Source organism: Rhyacophila brunnea, unplaced genomic scaffold, assembly GCF_057557595.1.
Source record: "Rhyacophila brunnea isolate RB1 unplaced genomic scaffold, BYU_Rbru_1.0 scaffold_1, whole genome shotgun sequence".
In the NCBI taxonomy this organism is placed as follows: domain Eukaryota; kingdom Metazoa; phylum Arthropoda; class Insecta; order Trichoptera; family Rhyacophilidae; genus Rhyacophila; species Rhyacophila brunnea.
In genome coordinates, this window is record NW_028232751.1 from 42,568,720 (window position 1) to 42,591,841 (window position 23,122).

Sequence of the window (23,122 nt, forward strand, 5' to 3'; positions counted from 1 at the left end):
TCTAGGTGATCACAAGTTTTGTTTTTGTTTTGTTACGCCAAAGAAGTATAACTTCTAACGCGCGTACGTACACACACCGATTTTTTTAAAATTGAAAATAACATATTATTTTTAGTAGAAAACATGGACCGTCAGTAAAAAAGAGGACTAGTAGGTGTATTCTATACACAAGGCTGCTATCGACGGTAGTTTATCATATTTATGTAGGTAATCATCGGTTAATTGTTACAATAAGCAAATCGCCCCTGACTCAGACCTCTGACATTCTTGGTATTATTGACCTGTGTGTCTTATAAATTAGAAGCATCAGTTGTTGGTTCTCCCAAAGTACAGAACTAACTTGCTATTGGTAATGTCAATTGGGAGAAAAATAACTCTGTTCAACCAAATTTGCTTCTGATATTGAGTAGACTTTTCACATTTTCTATAATAAAGTCCGGTTTCGTCTACCAAAATTATACCATATCACTGGTCAAATGTTATAATAGTAAAACCATTAAATTGTGTTGATATTTTCTTTTATTTATAATGTACCCAGAAATAGTAGATACGTACAATTATTAATTTTGAATCTGAAATATTATTTGCAATAATTTATATTAGATATCTTCAGATAACCGCTGGCCAAAAGAGAGCCAGAGAGGTACAAAATGGTCATCGAGCATCCCCAAAGCTGACTGGACTGATTTTGGGAAAATTCTGTACACTTTCCGAGATTTACCGGAATAATTTTATACAACAGTAGTTTGCATAATCGATAGAATTAATTTGTTTTTTAAATCTGCCATTTTTAGCGCAGTCGCGAGAAATTAACACTGAATTGAAACTTTGGGACTTGGTTGACAATGTGAAAAAGCATGTAGGAAGAGTTACGTTATCACGTTATCTTATTGGAGAGAGAAACCTTAAAATCAAACTAGATTATTATTAGATGGTAAAAATTAGTAAGTTACAAATCCAGTTATCTCTATATAGTTATAATGCTAAGTTAATATCATTAAACCGCATAAGTATAATAATAAATTAATATTCGATATATTAACCATACCTAATTTCATTTTTATACATTTATATAATATACTCAAATATAGTAACCTTCAACACAATTCAATTATTATCTAAGCTAGTTGTACCATTGGTCACATACATAATGATTTTATTATACCCATATTAGCCGATGAATATAACTGTTTTTGCGATAAAAATAATGTACATTTTATATGCAAGATCTAGATTTGTAGTATTAAATTGGATTAGATAGTAAATGATATAAGTAATTAAGAATACACGATAAAATAATATTAAACGCTAAAAATTAACAATGAATATCACTAGAAGAATTTGGAATGGGCAATTGATTTTTCATTTTACTATTTTACTATACTGATACGCCTCTTTGCCTAATTACCTCTTTTAAAATTAGATCAAATGATATTCACTTGTTTTAATAAAATGTAGTAGTAATAAAGAAAATAAATAGATAATAAATATTCAAAAAAATATTTTTAGAATATATTAGGTACTTACATCATTTTCATCTTAGAGCCGGAGTTCAAAGTGGCATCTCTACTAAGGGTGTATTATAAAAATTAGTATTGTACTCAATTATTTATGAAATTAGTTACCTACTAAACCTGATCAATTTTAAAACTGTGTGATATTATTCTAAAGAGTTCTGATAAAGCAACCCTATTTTAGTTTACTATTTTTTTTATCTTTTCTTATTTGTATAAATTTAATGGTTAGCCCTATGTCGATATCGATTCGACTCATACAGGCGCATATAATTAGTATACACATATACTATGTCACACGTGTTTGGTGGGTGTTTATTAGCTTTTTGAACGCGTTTTTAATGAGTTGGGGTTTGTTCGTACACATTTCATGTAGGTATTGTAAACGATTGTAAATATTAGTTGCTAATGGCTTACAATGGTTTTGTTTCAATTACGTATCATATTTATACGTTAACGTTATTGCTTGAAGAGCATTAATCCAAAGTACACTTTGTGACAATGTTTAGTTCGTAGCGAATTTGTAGTCTTCGAAGGTGTAGGTTAGACCCATTATGCCGTGTCCATACTGGCAACAAGTTGCTGGCAACCTCATTAAATTTTACGATAATTATAATAATTATCGTAAAATCTAACGAGATTGCCTGCTACTTGTTGCCAGTGTAAACCCGGCATTATGCTCGCATCAACACAATTATCAAAAAAAAATTATACAGATAAAAATGCATCCAAAACCAATGGTAATTCAAAATTCGTCCAAACGGTCATCGTAAATAGTCAATATCATATTTTCTTATTGTCGTTTATATAAATATTTTTTTAGCAGTTTCTTTGTTGTTGATTTGTTTGAGGCTTGTTTTATATATTATGTTCTATTATTGTGAGACATTAATTTCAAATTACCATGGACCAAATTTCTCTACACGAGAAGTGGGTTATATTTTGGATGCAGTATTAACAATGTTTAATAATTGTATACATACTCAATTATAGATAAACTTAAACAAGTGTCAAACAATATTCTTCTAAACAATTGCTTCTAAGATTCGTTCGCGAGACAAGCCAAACGATCCAAGAATCCAAATATTTTACGTACACTCTATGTGTCGTTAGTACAGAGTATTCTTGAATATGGGTCCATTATCTGAAGTCCTTATGAGGTTTCCTAAGGTGTTTTAGAGCGGGGTCAGAAGAAATTTCTTCGACATCTTTATTTTAATGTAGGTGCTTATATAAATATTTTCCTTTTGACTATTTCTCAAGCAAGTATTTTCCGACTAACTTTCTTCAAGGCATGTTCACCTTTCATTCTCTTGAAGCTCGTAGGTCACTTCTGCTCGTAAAGCATTTTCCCCTGATCTTACATGGTATAGATTCCAATCCCGATATTCGGGAAAAATATTTTTTTTATGCACCCATCAATTACATGTGTGGTCGCAGTGCAGTCATGTCCTATTTTGGGTGAAAGCTGTTTCCTTATGTCAGGCTCACTAGACACCAATAGCAAGAGCTGTACGTCTGGTCAATGCACTCCATAAAGATGTAGACATTTTTAAGGATGCATTATGTATTTTATTTTTTAAATTCTATTTTATTGTTTAATTTGTAGTTTTCTTGAATTATTGTTGTTTTTCTATTTTATTACTTTTGCTGGTTTTTTCTTTACTTAGTTTAAATGTTATTTTTGAAATAATATAAAAAAAATATTTTTAAATTATCAAAAAATGTCTCAAATAGCAAGTTTTGTATTTTTCCGCTAGGTTCCTATGGTAAGTAGAGGATTCTCCTTAATGAAGGCTCTTCACTCTTATTTTTTTAGTAATTATTATTTAATATTATGTTTTCAATTTGTGAATTTTGTTGGTTTCCCAGTACATCTAATTGCTACTTGTGTTGGTTTTAGAAATAAAGCCCGCTATTTTGTTAGTGAAATTTATACGTGTAGGATTAATTTGAACATAGGTATGACTCTTATATTTTGCGAATAGTAAACATTTACTATCGTTCTAAGCTCGTGTATGATTTATGTATTCAATTAAGTATTAGTTGTGGTGCTTTCGTATTGTTCGAGTATTTTAACTTACATTATGTATATATGTTGTTACATATTATAAGCATGTGTAACAAATGCTTATATGGAATTCAAAGGGAAACTGAGTAGTTATCATTTATTTCAGATATAGATTCTCAAACTTTTTAAAATTTAATTATTTAACAATATTTATACCCTATTTCAATGAAGAAAACAACTCAAAACTTCAAGGTTATGAGTAAAAAATGCGATTCGCACTGCTGAATTGCATAAAATTAAATTTAAAAAAATATTTTCTTCAAAATTAAGGTTTTAAAATTAAAAAGAGAATTTGTGCTAAAATTTATAATGCCATTATCTTGGAACAAACTTTTTTGGGTCGTTTCCCTATTGAACTAAGCCTAAGGTATCAATATATAGATAACAAAATTGGAACGGTCTCAAAACATTCTGACCAGAAACATCCGTGATTTAAAAAAAAATCAATTTGATTCACATATTAATGTCATATATCGTGAATATATTATCATGTCTCTTTTCATATTTTCCAGTACCTACTGATACCTACATTTTGAACTTCTCTTAAAGTAAGCCAGAATCAATATTTGGCGACTTCATATCCGAAACATTTCTAACAATATGTTTAATTTACTATTTTTTTTATTCAAACGAATAATTAACAAGATTTAAGAATGTAACATTCTTTTTATTGAACATACGTAATTTGGAAACACTTCTGAGCAATGTATAACCAATATAAAATACATCGCAATTAGATAAGATTCTTATAGCATTGTGGTCAATGCACGTGGGCGCGAATCCCAAGAGACACAGGTTCAAATCCTGCTGGATGTCATATTTTTTTCAAAAAAGATTTAGGTTTTGGTATTGGTTATGTATTTCTCAGAAGTGTTTTTAAAGTATGTATGTTCAATAAGTTTTGTTTATATATTTCAGATAGGGATCTCCCCAAGATGATACAAAATCGTGGAACAGAGACAGTTAAAATCATCATTATTTTTACCCAGCCTATTACCTGGACCAGAGTATCCCCTGACTTTATTTAATGCACCGTAAATTAGTGAAGTCTAATTATTGTACTTTTTTTTTATGAAAGCTGTAGACTATATTATGATTATTGTAAACGCCCTACACCGCATCCTGATAATAAACAAACGCCGGGTTAGGGCCCGTTCAAAGCCATATCTTATACCTAACATATGCATTATACATCAATCATAGCAACACTAAAAATACCACAATATAAGTAATATACGTCATTATTTTTTGTGACATGGAGATAGGTACCTAGATACGCATCGTATAAGTATTATTATCAAAACATACAATTAGTAGTGCCTACTGTACAAATTGTTGTCTCCATACGTGTAATCATTTTGTATCTGACACAAAAGTTTGGGAATAATTAAAATAAGGCTTTGCTTCAAAGGCCCACCCTCATTTTACCCTTGTCTCAATATTGTGACTACATGCAGAGATCAGTGGCGTATGTAAGACTAGTCAAAGATACATTAAGATTTCTCAGTCTAGTTTTTTAACATCGTTGAAATTTAAACCATATGTGGATTTTAGCAGCCTTCAGGAAACGTCTTCATTTCCCGTTATCTGCCGCAAGGTCCTTGCCCAACAGCCTTGGCCTCAGGAATGCTATGTCTTGACTCTGATATATCGAAAAATCAGGAGCTTAAATTGTTTGTCCTCCCAAGGTACACAACTCACATGCTATTGGTAATGGATTTTGTTTTACCATGCCCGATCCTAATAAGATAATTTTATGGCCCCCCAAAGAATGGAGGTTTTTATTAACAGATTATTTTTATGATATGTAGATATTAGCCACATGCTCAACCTATTAGGCCCATACTCTAACTCAAACACAAATTGAAAAACAATATGTACTTACTTATATTTGCCAGAACCAGAGTTCGAACCTGGGACCCACGGCGTTAATTACTACTACTTTGCTTATTCCGTGTGCCTAACATTTTTTGTTAATTAGTAAAGTTTAGTAAATTAGTGTGATCGAGAAATCCGTGTCTCAATAATTCTCGAAAAAAAATCATAAAATAATGATTATTGAAAGAAATCATCCATGAAATTCTCGAGTCTTGCTGCAGCAAAAATTAAAATTAAGGAATTTTGATTTCTCTGAAGGTTATGAAAAATATTTCGAATTTTATTCAGAATGGAATATCTTAAATTTCTCGGTAAAAAAAATGTCCAGAAGATCTGAAAAAAATCGGCAAGAGGAGGTAATTTTGGTTTATTCAAATTTCAAAATTCTCGAGAAAATAAACATTCTTGAATCTCGAAAAATAACAAAAGTAGAAAAATCACAAGCTCGAGAGAATATAAGATTTTTTTGTTGAAAAAAAAATTAAATTTTCTTTAATTCAGAATGATTTTCCTTAAATCATCCCTTGTGGCGCCACTGCTAGGGGAGTCTTGGTGTGCATTAATAGTTGAGCTCTCCAGAAGGCTTTGTGCTCTAAGGATTCGCCGTCTGGAGCTAATTATCCTGCTCGACGCTATACGAGCACTGAGTATAATACACCATCCATGTACACGGAGTTCATAGTGTTCTCTTAACTGGCAACAAGCGGGGTGACACTCACGCAGTATTGTAAAGCGTTGAAACAACACATGTACTCGAAAGATTATACTCCACACGACGTGGGGTTCACTCCACATCCAGTGTAAGTACTTAAATGTTACATATAAGATGTTATGAGCAGCTATATTGAAATATCGTAACTAGCCTTCCGGATTTATTGTAAGATTTAATTAAAGAGAACGTGTTCATATATAAAAAAAATACGTGTATACATGAGGGGCATAACCTTACATATTATTATTAATTTAATAAAAGAAACGTTTATTAAAATATGAGTATACGGCAGAGACGAATGGTGCCTGTCACAGATCAGACATAATTCAGACAGAAGACAGAAAATTGATTGTTATCAACATGTCAAAACACGAGATATTATATAAATATCGATACCTTATTTCATTGGGGAACAATTAAAAAAAAACCTTGTTCCAAGATAATGGCGTTTGAATTTTTTGCATAAATTCTCATTTTTATAAATTAAAGCCTTGATTTTGAGGAAAATGTATGTTTTTTTATATTTAGTTTCGTGAAATTCAGCAATGCATAATACAATTTTATAACTAATAAGGAATTAACCACAGAACAGATGAATAAATATAATTGAGATAAGCTATATCCAAATACACTAAATTTTGAAGCAGGGTTTTGAATGTGTAAGTGTCCTGCAAAAATGAAGCACACATTATAGACGTGCAATAGTGTGTGTTGCAACCTTCAAATACACCAATATTAAATGAACGTTACTGCAAGTTTATCCCTCTTCCGCACTCGAGATCAGTTACCTGTTATTCCACACCCGTTAGATATTTAAGTTCTTATTAATTCTATGTTTCCTGATGCCTATTGTAAGAAAGTATACCTTGGTAGGTAACTTAAAAAGTCCAAGAACACCCTTATTTATGGGACTTAAATTTTAATTTTGTTTCATCTTCAGGATTTTACTAATGCAATTTACTGAACATAAAAAAATATTATAATATGCTATTTTTTTATAAAAGATATTGCACTAAAATAAACAAAATGCACTAAAATAGTTATTACAGAATAAGTGATGCCTGGGATTCGAAAATTGAAAATTCCACTCGGTCTTCTTACCCAGTAGGTTACCCAAAGCGAGACCACTGTACGTTAACTAACATAAGGGTAGGCAAGCATTAGTCATTGCATATTATAATGAAGTGGACAGTGTTAAAATCTCAAGGACAAATAGCATAAAACTTAATGCAAAAATACTTTGGCTTATTCCAAACCTTTGTTTACGTGTGTTTAATTTTTCGAAAGATATTCCGGACTAAAGTTAATTATTTTATGGTCTGAGCACTCTGAGCAATCGATTTAAAAATATTATTCACATTTTTTAGGGTGCCAATTAGGGTGATAATTTCGCTAGAAATGTAAATTTAAAAGAAGTTTTATAAAATTATTCAAAATGTTTTTTTATTAAGTACAATTTGACAATGTCTCTCATATAGTCATAATTATTCAATGCTTCTTTATTTTTTATATCGTCCAAATTGCAAATAAATATTTTACTTTGAGATTCATTTATCAAGAAATTGGTGTTTTAGTATATTATTCCGATTTTATAAATTGCGTGTTACAAATAACAAGAGCGTGTTGATTTTATGTTAAATTAAATTCTATAACAAAACTGTTCAATGTTCAAGTACACATGACATGTGGCGAAAATTTTTCAAGAAAGGAGAATCTTGAAATTTATTTCCGAACGTGATTGATCAATGCATATTGAGACAGACAAGAGTACGCGATGCCATATTATTATAGGCCACCAAGCAGATGAAATTGCAATGGACCTGACTTGTCACAAAACTTGGCGACTTGACAACTGTACTGCTGGATAAATGCACTCATACAGACTTCTCTTATTTATTTATTGACCATATCCGCCCATTAGTTGTTACATATGGACACCAAAAGCCGCCTCTAAGAAAATCTTCTTCTGTCAGAATAAGTCTTCCTATATATTTATTTATACAACAATACAAATAAAACGTCCAAAGAGCCGTCTTAAAAACGGCTGGTCAAATTGAGAATTTCATGAAATAATTAATATGCCGAAATTTATAAAATTCTCATTTTTCGAGAAATCATCAATGAGATTCTCGAGAAATCGAAAAATTGTCACTAGGGTAAGGTGTAAATATACGAAAATTTGATTTTTCGGTAAAAAAAAAAAATACACACCTGAATTCTGATTCTGAATAAAATGTCTTAAATTTCCCGATTATACAAAATATGGCCGGAAGATCTAAAAAATAAACGTTGACAAAAATAGAATATTTCGTAATAATGTAAATTCATTTTAATCAAGAAATCGAAATATGAATCACGAATTCTCGAAAAAATAAATATGTTTGGTATTGAGAAATCGAAAGTTCGACGTGGATGCAAAGATTAGGGTATCGAGAAAAGTAGAGGAAGCTACGAGAGGTCTTCATCGAGCAGTGGATTGATCCAGCTGAAGTACCTACGTATAATATACAGATCAAACCTATGCGAAATCAATGTATGCACTAGGTTTAATATTCAATTTCCCAAAAACGTCACAATCAAACGACAAAGTTTAGAAATTCATGATAGCTTTCAGCGTCAAAGGCATATTTTTCCAAACCAGCTTCACTGCGCTTTTTCTCATCTAGAAAAGAGATTACAGCTTACTATGTAGTATGTACATACACAGCCTTGCAGCAGGTTATGTAGCTGACTATGTTGGTCGCGCTAGTATTAAAATAAGCTCAACTTTATGAAAATATTCGAGCAAATTTTTAAAAGTATGAAAATAGTAATGTTCGTTTATTTTTTGCCACACTCCCAGCTGCGATATTTGTGTTGAATTTTATTTTTGTCAATTTTTACAAGTAATTATTATTCTCGTGAGTATTTTGGTATTTTTCACCTAACTACACTTTTGTATAGCAAATACCATTATTATTAATAATATCGTTTGAATAATATGTTTAAAAACTACCGACATCCGAAGACAGTTTAGTAGACATTCAAGATGTGGCTGTATCTGTATCGGCATACAGTGTGACCACATTATTACAGTGACGTCCCTAGGCAAAGTGCCGCTCTTTAGAATGTCGTAGGTACTTAATTTTTATTTTTTTGTTTCATATTGTCTGAAAATAAGTTAGGTTTGTATTATTTATGTACGGCAATTTTAATTAGACAAATACACAAAAAATCGACATACCTACATTTATTGAAATTGTCATAATCTCCACAAAATCTACTCGCAAATGGTTTTTAGGTACGTGGAGGTCTGTGGCGCTGACGGGTTTGGAGGCACCTTTGCGACAATTTTGCCTGTGCGATCAACTGCCATACCAATATACTCGTTTTATATTACCATACAACAATGATTATGTTGTCAGGATTGTTTATGCTTCGATTATTTTTTTTAAACTAAGACGTCGATATTTTGTAATGAAGGTGCCGCATCGTCTAATTCATAGAAAACGGCCACTGCTCTCGAAAGTTGTAATACATATTTGTGTTCGACTCTACTCGCCGGCATTTATTATATGCCACCCACATGATCTGCCTACCCCCATTTCTACCAACGGAAGGCTTTTAAGGTACATCAATAAACCAAGAGATATTATAAATGTCATCTTTAGCAGATTAATTAAATTGCATACTTTCTGCCATACCTATTTACTCTAATGAAAGAATGATTTTTCATCTAATGCACTGAATTTAGACGGTTGTAAAAAAATCGGCAGAACAAGATTTTCCTTCAAAGTGGTTCAATGTCGAATGCATTGCTAATCTGATACAATTGGCCCAGGATATGAAGATGTCCTGCAATTTGATTGCCAACCTTCTACTGAAGTTTCAAAAAAATATATAATAATATAATGCTGAATTTTAAATAATACTTCAACCAGGATCAACCAGGATCGATCCACACCATACACAGTTCAACATGACCGTATAGCATTGAAATCACATTGTTATCTTATACTAATAAATTTACAGATTAAACTTATTTGGTGTATGACGTATAAACGTTAATTAAAGTTTTAAAATATATATATACACAATTAAACTAAATCGGGTTTGGTTTTATTTCTAACTTTTCCCTATAAAAGCTCTCAATCGACTGATAACTACGGTAGGAAGATGGTAAATAGTGTGGGAGTTTTTTTTAAGAACCAAGCCCGCAAATGCGCCCATATACAATACATTACATTATATTCAAGAAAAGTTATTTCACTTCACTAAAATGCAAAATGATATTGCCTTTCATTACTTATAGAGTGACGCTCTGTAGCCATTGACGAAGAAGAATATAAATGAGTTACATTATTTTAAAACCTATGTTTAGAAATCGTCCCATAACGGTATGGTACGTATTGTCGTAATTATGAATGTGTGTGTGTTTTAACCATTAAATCAATTTTGACCGAGTTATTAACACGTGCATCAAACAGCTACGTACACATTAATGAATTGAAAATTCTAAAATTGACTGCACGTGTAAATCCTATTTGTAGAATAAATAATTTGTCATACTCATAGCATTCATAATGGCTACATAGATCATTAGCATATCTTTTACATACCTACCTACCTAGATACCTCACAATTCATTTTAATTTATCTTTCAATATTGTTTAATAGTAAATAAATATTTACAATAAAAAAGTACCTACATTTTTCGCCGACGAGTATAATATTATATGAAACATGTTTTAATGCTTCATATATTTTACTTTATGCTGGGGTGTGGACTTAAAATCCTTCGAGTGCTTCACACCGAAGAGAAGAAATTATTGAGAGAGTTATTGACTTCTTATTACAAAAGTAGCATCAAAATAAAATACCAATAATTCTTAAAATACTATAAAACGAAGAAAAGCCGGGCGGGTAATGTTTAGGTCTATTTGTTGTTTTTCTATGTGTGTTTGCAAATTTCATTTATTTGAAGCATACCAACATTTAATTGGTATTTATACAGCATGGGTTTTTTCTCAGATGAATTTATAATGGTCAGATGCAAGAAAGAGACGTTATATTAAGGTGATAAAATGGAAATTCTTGGTTCATTGAAGTTAGTGGCCCCACCAAACCACACCCGGTCTTAATCGGACGTATCACAGAACCTTACGTTTGAGTGTGAAGTTTTATTTTTATTTTTATGACTGGGAATGTCTCAGCAACAGTTAACCAAGACTAAGGTCGCCATGCACTCAAATGTGCTTTGAATGAATTTACATTACTTTAAGTTAAGGTACCCATGTGAGAGATGAGCATGAGGTGATTTTAAAAATGATTGTAGTAAGTAACGAACTAAAGCTAATACAAAACTGCCGAACATTCTAAGTGAGGAAATCTTCACGTTGGCAGTATGTCGCCGAAAATTTACTAAATGCAATAAAATCGGCCTTTGTGGTGACCAGGATGGACGGTCCGATGGGCCCAGCAGCTGGTTGAACTTGACTTGAGCAGCTCTTCCCTGTCCTTACACATTTTAGGACATTCCCAAAGGATGTGGTTTGCATCCTGTATTTCTCCGCCACATGGACATGTTGAGCGGGTAACAAGACCAAGCTCAATGAGCCTGTCAGCGAAGCCACCATGTCCAGTCAAGAATTGACTGGTGTAATGATCTGGAGTCAAAGCGGTTATCTCCATTCACCATTTAATATTTGGAACAAAAACATATATCTGTGCCTGCCTTTGGTGGAGGTATCCCATTTTTTTTTGTCAGGTCTTCATGCCACATCCAGCGTCATTAGACGGATAGTTTACTTCCTCATGAATAGTTTTTCACCAGCAAGGTGGGGAGGCAGGGTAAGTGGAAAGTCACCAACATCCGCCTCCTCACCTTTGAGGAGCATCGTGGATCCGCCGCGTACCTGTACGTGCATATCAAGAGGGAGGACCCCAGCCAAGACAGGGAGCGCGTCCGTTGAAGTTATACGGTAGATCTTTGTGATTGACAACAGCGCACTGCGTTGCCCACTTAAAAGAGATCCACTGATTACTACACTTTTTTGGATACGTTTATACCATACGCTTGCAGCGTAGGCAGCTATCCCCATAAAAATAGCGTGATAGGATATTTTAAGCGCCCGTGTTCTTATATCATTCGCCAATCATACGACCAACTCTCTGGAAAGCTGTCCCAGCCTTGTGGACGCGGTTTTGACATGACGATCGAATTTTAACACATTATCTAGTTCAACCCCGGATAGGTGACTTTATTGGATACCTTAATGCTGGTATCTCCTATACGGACTGTGGGTGTCTACTTCATTAGTCTTACTTGTCCTTTCAGGACAATGGCTTTAGTATTATTTAGTGCGAATGACAGTTTAGTTGATTTTCCCCAAGCCAAAATACATGCTAAGGCTTCGCCAACTGCAGTCTCAATATGTTTCCTGCTTTTTGCTTCGACCAGCAGCAGCGCATAATCTGTGTAAGCGATGACACTGCAGTCGATTGGAGCGGGATTTTAAGCAGATCATCGAAGAGGATATTCCAGAGAAGGGACCCGAGGACAGAGCCCTCGGGACATCCCATGCTGGTGCGCCTCATTACTGTAGAGGAACCAAGTCGAAATTCAATAGATATGTTGTGAAACTAACTCTGTCTTAATGCGAATAGATTTCCTGGTAGTCTCTTTAGCCGTAGCTTTTGAAGAATAAGAGGCCAGAATGCACTATCAAACGCACCAGCAATGTCCAGGAATACTCCCAGGACGTACTTATGGTTTGAATTTTAATCGATCGCAAGCACTTTTCTTATAGCGTCTTCAGTTGACTTGCCTCTTCTGAATCCAAATTGATTGTCTGAAAGAAGTGGTGTTTCTGCCAGGTGGGTCTCAATCCTGGCGCACAAAAGTTTCTCCAATACCTTGCGCGATTCTTGGTTCAATTCAATAACATGATAAGCAGCAGAAAGAAACTCTTCAGGAAGTAAAATCTTCAGCTAACTACAAACAAATAGGCGAGTGTAAAAATATATTGTTTAATAATATTATTATTTTGATAGTTGGAGAGTTTTGCAGTTTGTGTTGTGTCATTTATGTGATATTATAGAAATAAACATTAGAAATATTGAACTATGCGTTTTTGTTTGTACCATTTTTTGCTCCTAAATCACGATTTTGTTTTTACTTCACATGGTAAAATTCCTGATTTGATAAAATAATTATTTGGCAACCCTGGTTTCCTTTTCTTTTATAAACAAAAAATCTTTTAATACAACCTCTATGTCGAGTCCGGAAATTTGTACGTATGCAGTTCGCCGTATCACACTTCACCGTGAAATGTTGTATCGGAAATATATGATCGTATATTAAAGACCGTCCAACCTCTTTGGGTCATATAGTACCTACTGGGATAAAATTGTCTAAATGTCTAAATAAAACACGGTTTTTGTCGGTTTACAGGAAGCCAGCGGCAAACAAACTTTGAAAATAACCGATATACTGGTTTATTTGTTGGGTAATGTTTTCATTATTGAAGGAAAATTATTGTCTGCATACCCACGAACAATATTTATTTTTTATTTTTCATCTCGGTGCTATAGAGATGACCTTATAGTATACGGTCATCTCTTTCCGATAAGAAAGCTCATGACAAACAGTGCTGCGGTGAAATGTAATACGCATAATTAAAATGTAACTCCTCTAGGTACCTACCATAATATCGAGGCACATATTATTATGATACTCTTAGGATCGGACACGGCTTAAAATATGAAAGAAAAAATAGATTTATTACAATAATTTGGTGAGATACCCCTGATTCATAGATACATTAAAATTCCTCTAACGAGAGAGTTTGACGAATGAAAAGACGTGTCTTACTTATGTATAATATGTATTATATATTTTTATAATATATAATACGACTGGAGATCTCACTGACAATAAAACCTCATAAACAGTTAATGAATAGCGGAGCCTAAAGAGTGGTGATGGAATCCGGCAAAATAAATTCCTCGTTTTTTTAAGAGCACAATAATTAGTAGTGGAAAACAATTAGGCAGATTCCTCACTAACAAGCCGAGAAGTAGGCAGCCCGCCGGTGAAAAACTCAGAATATTATCGCGACGAAAAAAAAGACTACGGGCTATTCAACATTGACAATCGTCGTATTAAATTTAAAGCCGACTTTATTTACGTATCCCGAGGTAAATTGTGATTATTTTAGAAATTTACACAAAAATAAATGTATGTGTTAGTATAGTAGTTCATACTATATTAATTAGTATTTATTAATTGTAAATGCAATTTCCGAATCACAGACACATAATACGAGTAATATAAATATATGGAAGATAGGATATCTTACTAGACGCTTTTTAATCGTTTTTTTAACATTTTTGCTCTTCTAAATTGGTTGTAGAGATCTCCTAAAACTTGGTTTAGTAAACATTATAAAATAAAGCGAGATGTAATAGTGACAATAGCTAGAAGCAGGAGAGGGCATTACAGTCTCAACGAATCATTGTACAAAATTAAAGTGGTAGATAGCCCTCAGTGTCAGTGTGGGCATCCCACTCAAGATCTTAACCACATTGGCTGGCAATGTGATGTCTATGACCAGGAGAGAGGGGTGTTAATAATTAAATTGGGAAAATGCAGGTTATACCCTCCTTTCACGATTAATTCGTTCCTGGAAAAACCAAATATTTCAGTTAAGAAAATTGTACATGAATTTCTCCAAAAATGTAACGTAAATGTCTAGTGTATAGTGTAACAAAAATGTAATTCTGTATTATTAATAATGTAACTATTTATGTCTGTACTTCAAAAAGTGTATGTATACTTTTGTAAACCATTGTAAAGCAGAATAGCCTTCCACTCAGAAAAGAGCTCAATTGCTTCCAAATAAAGAAGAAAAAATTGGTTGTAGTTTTGACATAATATTTTTTTTAAATTACATTGCACATTCACCCTTTTCAGAAGTGCTCGACACGAGATAAACATATTCGCTGACCATCTTTCAGCAGTAGACTAGGTTGTAGTACAACACTTAGAATTACAATTAGGCAGATATCAGTAGTGAAGGGTGGAGTATGCTGTTAAGATTCGAAATAAATACTGCACACTAAACTTTTTTAGTCATACTTATTTGTTTTCATTGGACTAAGAATACAATTTGCACATTGTGCTGGCTAGTTTTTATAATTCAATTAAACCCTGCCTAAACCAAACGATAAAAGTTTAGGTATGCTATGGGTGATCTGTCAAAATAGTGTACACTTTTTCAGTCATACTTATTAGTTTTCGTTGAATTAATAATAGGTACATATTACAGATAGTGGTGGTAAACCTAACCTAATTAATCCCTGGCCTATCAAACCATAATCGATAAAAAATATTCTTCTATCTATAAAATATTTACAATTATTAATGGTTTAATTTATAATTATAATTTGAAATATTTTATAAATAAATGAATATTTTTTGACTATTATCTACTATGACTTAGATTAGGCAAGGTTCGATTGAATTTTAAACACAAACATTAACTACATAATGTAATTTTAGTTGAATGAAAAAATTGCGTTTGACTGACAAAGTTTAGTGTGCACTATTTTATGTCGGATCTTAACAGTCTACCACCACCCTTTGCCACTGGTAGTTACGTTAGTTAGTTATGTGAAAACAATTAATGTTTGTTTTTTTTTTAAATTTTAATGTATTCATATTATTTGAATGTATTATTAATGTGTTTGTATACTTATAGCATGTGTCTATACAGGAGTATACCTCTGAACATAATACAAGTATTGACAATGACAATGTGTTCTAACTAGGACCAGCATACCGTGACGTCACACTGGTCTGTCAATCTTAATCGTCTCTCAGTCTTCATAGTCCAGTGTGAAAAGAGAGAAGGTCACAATCAGGGAACTCAGAAATAATGGGAACTGAAATACATAACGGGTAAGGCGAAGCAGGTAACCGACTCGAGTAAGGTAGAATCCGGGTTAAACTTACACACGTGTTAAGAATACGTTTTACGTCGAATACTAAAAACTGCTCTCGGTTTATGCATTTACGCTCATTTAATGTTGGTGTATTACACACACTATTGCACGTGCATAATGCGTGCTTCATTTTCGTAGGACGCTCACACATTCAAAACCCTGCATCAAGATGCGGCGTATTGAATACAGACTATCGGTATTCTATCTATTATCTGTTCTGTGGTCACAATAATACAGTCGTGCGATTTTTTCAAGTTACTAAGTTATTACTAACAAGGTACACTACTGTCATTGAGCCTCGAGTTGTAGTATTAAAAAGAATATACCTATATGTATAAATATATAGATATACTTATATATTATTATTAATTAATAATGGCCAAGGGTGACACAAAAATCCTGATCATATTTAAGCGTATATTGCTTCGCCAAATCTATAATCCTAAGCTAACAATACTGTATCCTACCTCATATTATTCTAAAAGCTCATGTTACATATTTCAAAATAAAACGCCTACAAATTAATATGACATTGAAGTTAAGCGCCCTCCGCCGAAACCAGCCCCGCACCACACTCGGTCTTAATCGAGCGTATCGCGGGGCCCTACAATTGGTGATGTGAAGCATCTGAAACAATTATTGGACTGGGAATATCCTGGGAAAAGATGCCCAAGACTTAGGTTGCTACGCTCAAAGTGAGCTCTGACAGAGTTTAATGAGTTTTTTTTAATGTAAAGTGCCAGGAAGAGAAAAGCACATAGAAATTATGAAAAGAAAATGAAGTTACGTTGTGTATACAGCAAAGAAAATGAAGCTAGTTATAGCCAAACTTTGTTGGATGGCCAAGAGGCGACCATACTATATATGTTGAGTTGTCTTCAAACTAATAGCTCGATAGAAATGATCTTGCCAATGTTCACCTGTCAATTCCGAGCCTAATGATGATTACGATTATTAATATTACTTAGATGTACAATTTTGTTTATTAAAAAAGAATATTTATTGCTATACAAATTGAATCACCCTTTCCTGACGTATAGTTTCTTGTTTCTTTAGTATTTTGTCAGTAAGCTAGACGTTTTACCAAACGTCTTCTTTTGCGATCACTGTCTGTCTCATAATTGTAATCTGTAGGAATAATATTTTATATATTTTTTCCACAACAACAATAGTTTATATGGTTAAGATGTAGATAAAAAAAACTTGTGAGAATTTATTGTTAAAAATGATAAGTTTAGTGTAGAAACCTTCGATGATAACAAAGGTCAAAGTGGTTTGATCAATGTAGGTACCTATTCGGGTGACTGACTTTCGTATGTGTTTTATTATGATACATATAGGTACCCACGTTGATTTCTGTTATGTTCAGTAGATATTATTATTTGCTATCGTCATTGTTCTTCTTCTTCATCAGGATCTTTATATGACTGAGGATCGTGACAAGGATAATTCCACCATAGAGAAGCAGCGTTATCCACAGTTCGACTCATCTTGATTTCCAGAGACACCCAGAACCATAATCAGCGGAAAACCCATGTGACACTCTTAAAATGATACGCCCATATGGGTCTACCTCGTTATTCGAGTTAAATTTGATCAAATATCTCGAGTTTTCATCTTCCATATGTTGCTTGTGATTTAAAAAAAGGAGAGTCCAACTCAGACATCGGCTCCAAAAATATGTTGCCAGGCACTTTATTGGTCGCATCAAATAGGTAAATAAGTGTTAACATCATACTATAAATAAATAAAGTGAAATAAAACAGCTATGGTCTGTCCTAGTTACTTACAAAGTAGGTACCTACCAACATACTTGTTGTTAACGAAAAATTGGTTAATAGTTCATATATTTGGTTTCAAAGTTCTGACAATTAGTTTTTGAACATGTATAGTTTTACTAACTTATAGATTGACAAGATATTTAAGATTTTATATCAGTACCCATATAGATATTAATAACCATAGATGTTGTAGGTATAATGCATGAGTGAAGATTGCCAAAAATAATTAGTACTTACCTATACAGATAATATAAAAAGAAGAAGAAAAATTTCGTAGCCCCCGAACCCTGTGTTTAGGGGTTCTAAATTTTTAAAATTAGGAATCAAGGGTTCGTATCTCGTTTCTGTTTCGAATTTCGATATAATCAATATGTTGCGGTTTTGTTTTCAGCTCTGGGTGAAACACGTAAATATTTTTAATACTGTCTCAATGCCAAAAACAGTCTCGAAAACTGGTGCTTATTTTAACAACTGAAATCAAAATGAAACTAAATGACACCACAAGCAAAATAACGACGTGTAAACTGTAAATATGCGAGAGGTTGTCACAGTCAGAGCAAAATATGCCTCTCAAATAATATAATGTTACTTGGCTCGTAAAGTAACTAGGCGCCCCGAATAACTTCAGTCGTATTGTCACAAACTGACAAATGGATGTTTTCGCTAAAACAAAAACGAAACAAACCGTCGAAAAAGCTGACAAAAAAGCTCCGAATGCTGCGTCGGCAGTTGACGAAAAATAAAGGATATTTCTATATATACAAAAAGGCGAAATCGTCTGCACAGCTCGCCTACTCAGTGCGACGTGTTTTTATTTTTAATGAAACATTTTTTTGAATTTTTATTTTGCTGCGCTTTATTTTGAATTTGAAGTAGCGAGTGAACATTCACGCGAAAAAGTGATTTTAAGGGGTAATTAATTGCTTGCAGGAAACTCTTGTTTATTTCGTCGTATTAAGGTTATTGTTGCATGTGTCAGTTAGTAGTAAGTAGTATAAAAATTTTCATTTACTTAACTCCCCAAAACACCATCTGAAAAAATACACTTTATTTTCTTTTTTATATATCTACAATTTACCTCAACTAACCTAACCTAACTTCGTACGGCACGATATGTGTCGTTGAACTACTATTATGACTACGGTTTCTAGGTAACCTCTTAATAAACAAAAAGCATATAATTTTGAAAAATATCATAAACATACATAGGTAATTTTAAAAAAAGTTCAACCGAATGGGTGTCTAGCTCACGTTTTGGGTGAGTACTTAATTAATATTCGTTTCTGATTCATGTGCAAATGAGTTATCGAATTGCAAAATCCCGCTGTGGACCCTTCATTTTTATAAACATCATGACATTTCCTTGAAACTTTTCGTAGTAACATCATTGCTTTATTTCAGTAAATATGATGAGTAAATAAAAGTATATATTTACGTGAGTAGTAGATATTATAAAGTAAAAAAAATGTTATCTACCCTTTGTACAGTAGAAACATGTGCCTAAGTTTGTGATTTGATGGCTCATATATACGTTTCATATGTATAGGTATATCCGCAATTTGTTGAAGTATGCACGCCCACCAATTTTATTATAATGATTAATTAGACATTTTAATACATCTACGTGTTCCATAAACAAAACAATAAACCTGATTTACACACTGCACGAATAATTTTAAGGGCACTGTCGTAAACATTGATGATTTTGACATGCACGGAAATGATCTGGGCTATTGTTTGATTACCCCTATCGCAAAGTGCACTCCTCGCAGTATAATGCCATTATAGTAGGCTTCAGTATTTGTAGAAGAGATGAGTATTACCGCTCTCCACTCGCGCAATGATAGATGGCTGACCGTTTGTCTACCGCCTGTTTGGCCGCTCGCTCCCTTCCGGCCAGGCGTCGGTCGGCGTCGCGGCGGCCCGTGGGGCGCAAACTACAGCACAGTGCGCGGGCAAAGTGATTACAAAACATCGGCACAAATGTAATATAATAATATACATATAGTGAATTAAATATTAAATTGATTTTGTATAATTTGGACGTAACCTAACATCAAAATTGGTTAGAATACAGATGGTTTTCTTTATGAGAGTATTGGAATTTAAAAGTTGAACTGAGCGTTATAATGCGGGGTTAAATTCACTCCTTTGACGTTATTGTTAGCAGAATAACATTAGCATAGAGCGTATTTTAACGAAAAATGACCTCCCGTTGTGCACCAAGCGTGAAGTATTTAAGCAATGTGTGCTGCCAGTGAATCATAGATTCTTAATGTATACGATATTAGATAGAGATTGCCATGATGTTGAAATGGCAATGAGCCGGATAATAATTATGTTGTTCGACAAATGCAGTGATACAGAAGTACTCAAAGGGCACTAAACGATAACACTAAAACTCGCGGGATCGACGAAGTCATAAAGTTCAGTATATTTATGTGGCAGGGAAAAACTAGGTGAAAGAAGCTATAGGAGGCCTTCAGCAAGCGGTGGATTGACCCTGGGCGGTGGCGATATTGATATTCAATATATAAGGTTTAATGTGGTATATAAAATGAGAATATTACCCTCAATCGGCTACATATCTACATAATAATGTATAATAATTATGTAGGTACTTAATATGTGCCTTCAATCAGTAGAAAAATCTTGGATGAGTGAGATGGCTAGATTGCACCAAAAGAAAATTGAAATGACAGGGTTATAGTTCAAGATGAAGAATTTTCTGGAGGATGTCTATAATATATATATATATACTTACCTACATCTATATACGTGGATAATTTCAATTACGCGCTATGTATTATGTTTCGAAATTTTATTTTTCTATGTAAAATTGTATTTTTTTTTTCATTTTTTATTATTCTATAAGTATAAAATTGTAATTATGTTTTTTTATTGTTATTATATAATATATTCTCTTCTTCTCTCTCGTGAGGGTAATATTTGTTATGATGTAAATCTCATCTTTGAACGTCTTGAATTTAGATTTGCTATATACACAATGTTTCGTTTTCTTAAATAAATAAATAAAATATGTAATATAATGAGTTTTGTATAGCCAAGAGTGATAATGGAGGCGTAACATATTATTATTTTTTACGAGGGTTTATACCAAGTATTTATCGAAAACAAGGATCCACGAATACTAAATAGGTCGGAATGAAAAATGTTTTAAATCGTAAAATCATCTAAGTTAGATGGAGTTATATAAGTGTGATAACAACTATTTAAAAGTCAATAATTATTATACTATGGTCACTAGTAGGTATAGTGAATACAGTGAAAACTTGACTATTTTTAATGAGAGAATATTTTGATGTTTATTTCATTGTCTGTAAAGATAAATTTTGTTTCACCCACCGGATATAGTCGAGTTTTTAAAGCGATTCATTCAGTCGTGTCAAATCTTTTTATTGAGTAAAGCACTTATAGGGTTGCGAGAATGTAATGGTAATTGATCAGTATACTTCCGACATTTTATTGCTGTTTGCATGATTTACTAGTATTTTTATGCTTTCAGAAAAGAAATAAAAACGTCGATAATTTTAATATATATATATATATATATTATATAACACATTTTCTATATATACCTATTACAGATTGTGTGAAAATTCGTTTCGTACCTATTAGTTTAATAATCAACACGAAGAAAATCTAAATTTTGTGCAATAGCACCTGACCCAGATTTTCACCTGATTAGCGATGGGAAAATATTGAAAGTATCAACAGCTTCAAAAACCTGGGGATAGGTAAGTACATATCACGGGAGATGGTATTTTGTAAAGAGACTTCGCTATCAGAATGGGAATGTCTGTAGCAACATTCTTCTCGATGTCTGGGACTCACGATTCTACTATAAAATCAATAATTACCGCCTATTTGACACTTTCATTCTGAAGGTGCTATTTTATGGTAGGGAATCATAGTACCTTATGAAGGTTCAGAGCAAACTAAGCAGCCTCCTATCACGCTGAGGGTGAATAGGTGACGCTGGGCCTTGAAAAAAGAATAAGTAAGTATTGTATTTACTCACTTTCCAGTATTTACTTCATGTAATATGAAAATAATTTTGAATTCAATTCAATGGATAATCCACAAGATTCAAGAATGTATCATTCTTTATTAAGTATACCTGGGAAAATTTTAAAGTAGCCCAACGTCTTAAAAATGACTTAATAAAGCCAAAGTTCATACTTTTATATAAAAATGGACACTTCGCTGGAATTTCAGAGCTATGTCAACGGACTATGAATCCTACAAAAATAATGCAAAAAACACTATTTTTATGATAACATATTTTTGTCCTGTGACTACGTCTACATATTTCTACGCATGTTGGCATGATAGCAGCCGTTATTGTATAAATACGAATCCACGGCTGGTCATAAAGTACATGTTATTTTTTAATGTATATTTTCATTCAGTGCAAGGACCTAATGAAAGGTTGAGTGAATGTATAAAATCCGTTAAATCAACCTTCACTTTGTGCAGATTCGTATTCTCCAATTAGGATCATTTATAGTAATTTATCTTGCATAGTTTACATATTCTTACAATTATTATTTAAGCAAAACTTTCGCTCTTCCGAAAACAGGTAACATTACTAATAGTGGTAAAATAATTTACATCGCGATGACGATAATATTATATTATTGACAGTGGTGTTTTTGGAGGCAATAAAATGCACACACTTGTCGCGTGTCCTGTCTCATTGGCTACGGGGTCACCATTTTGGGGGGACCACACACCAACTTATTGGCCATACAGTAACAGATTTTTGAGCCTAATTCTATTCATAATAATGTTATTTCAAGGTATAAAGTTTTTGTTATAGAATAATGGATGGATGTATGTTTAAGGAAATTATTTGCAGATCAATGTTGGGCTTGGTGCTTTTTGCCACCTGAAGAATGACTTGACAAAATTGACCTACTATTATGTCTAAAACATAAAGTGTACTCACAACGGTGTATATACACTATTGCACTATCGCCTTTCGCGTTATGCCTAGCATGCACCTTTTGGTACGAGGCCATGCTTATGCATATGAATATTTGTTTGTTAAAGCTAGGGGACGTGTTCAACAAACGGCAACCCGACAGAAAGCGGGTTTTTTTTAATGACGATTATAGTGTATTACAATAATAACTACACTTACACTTAATTAATTTAA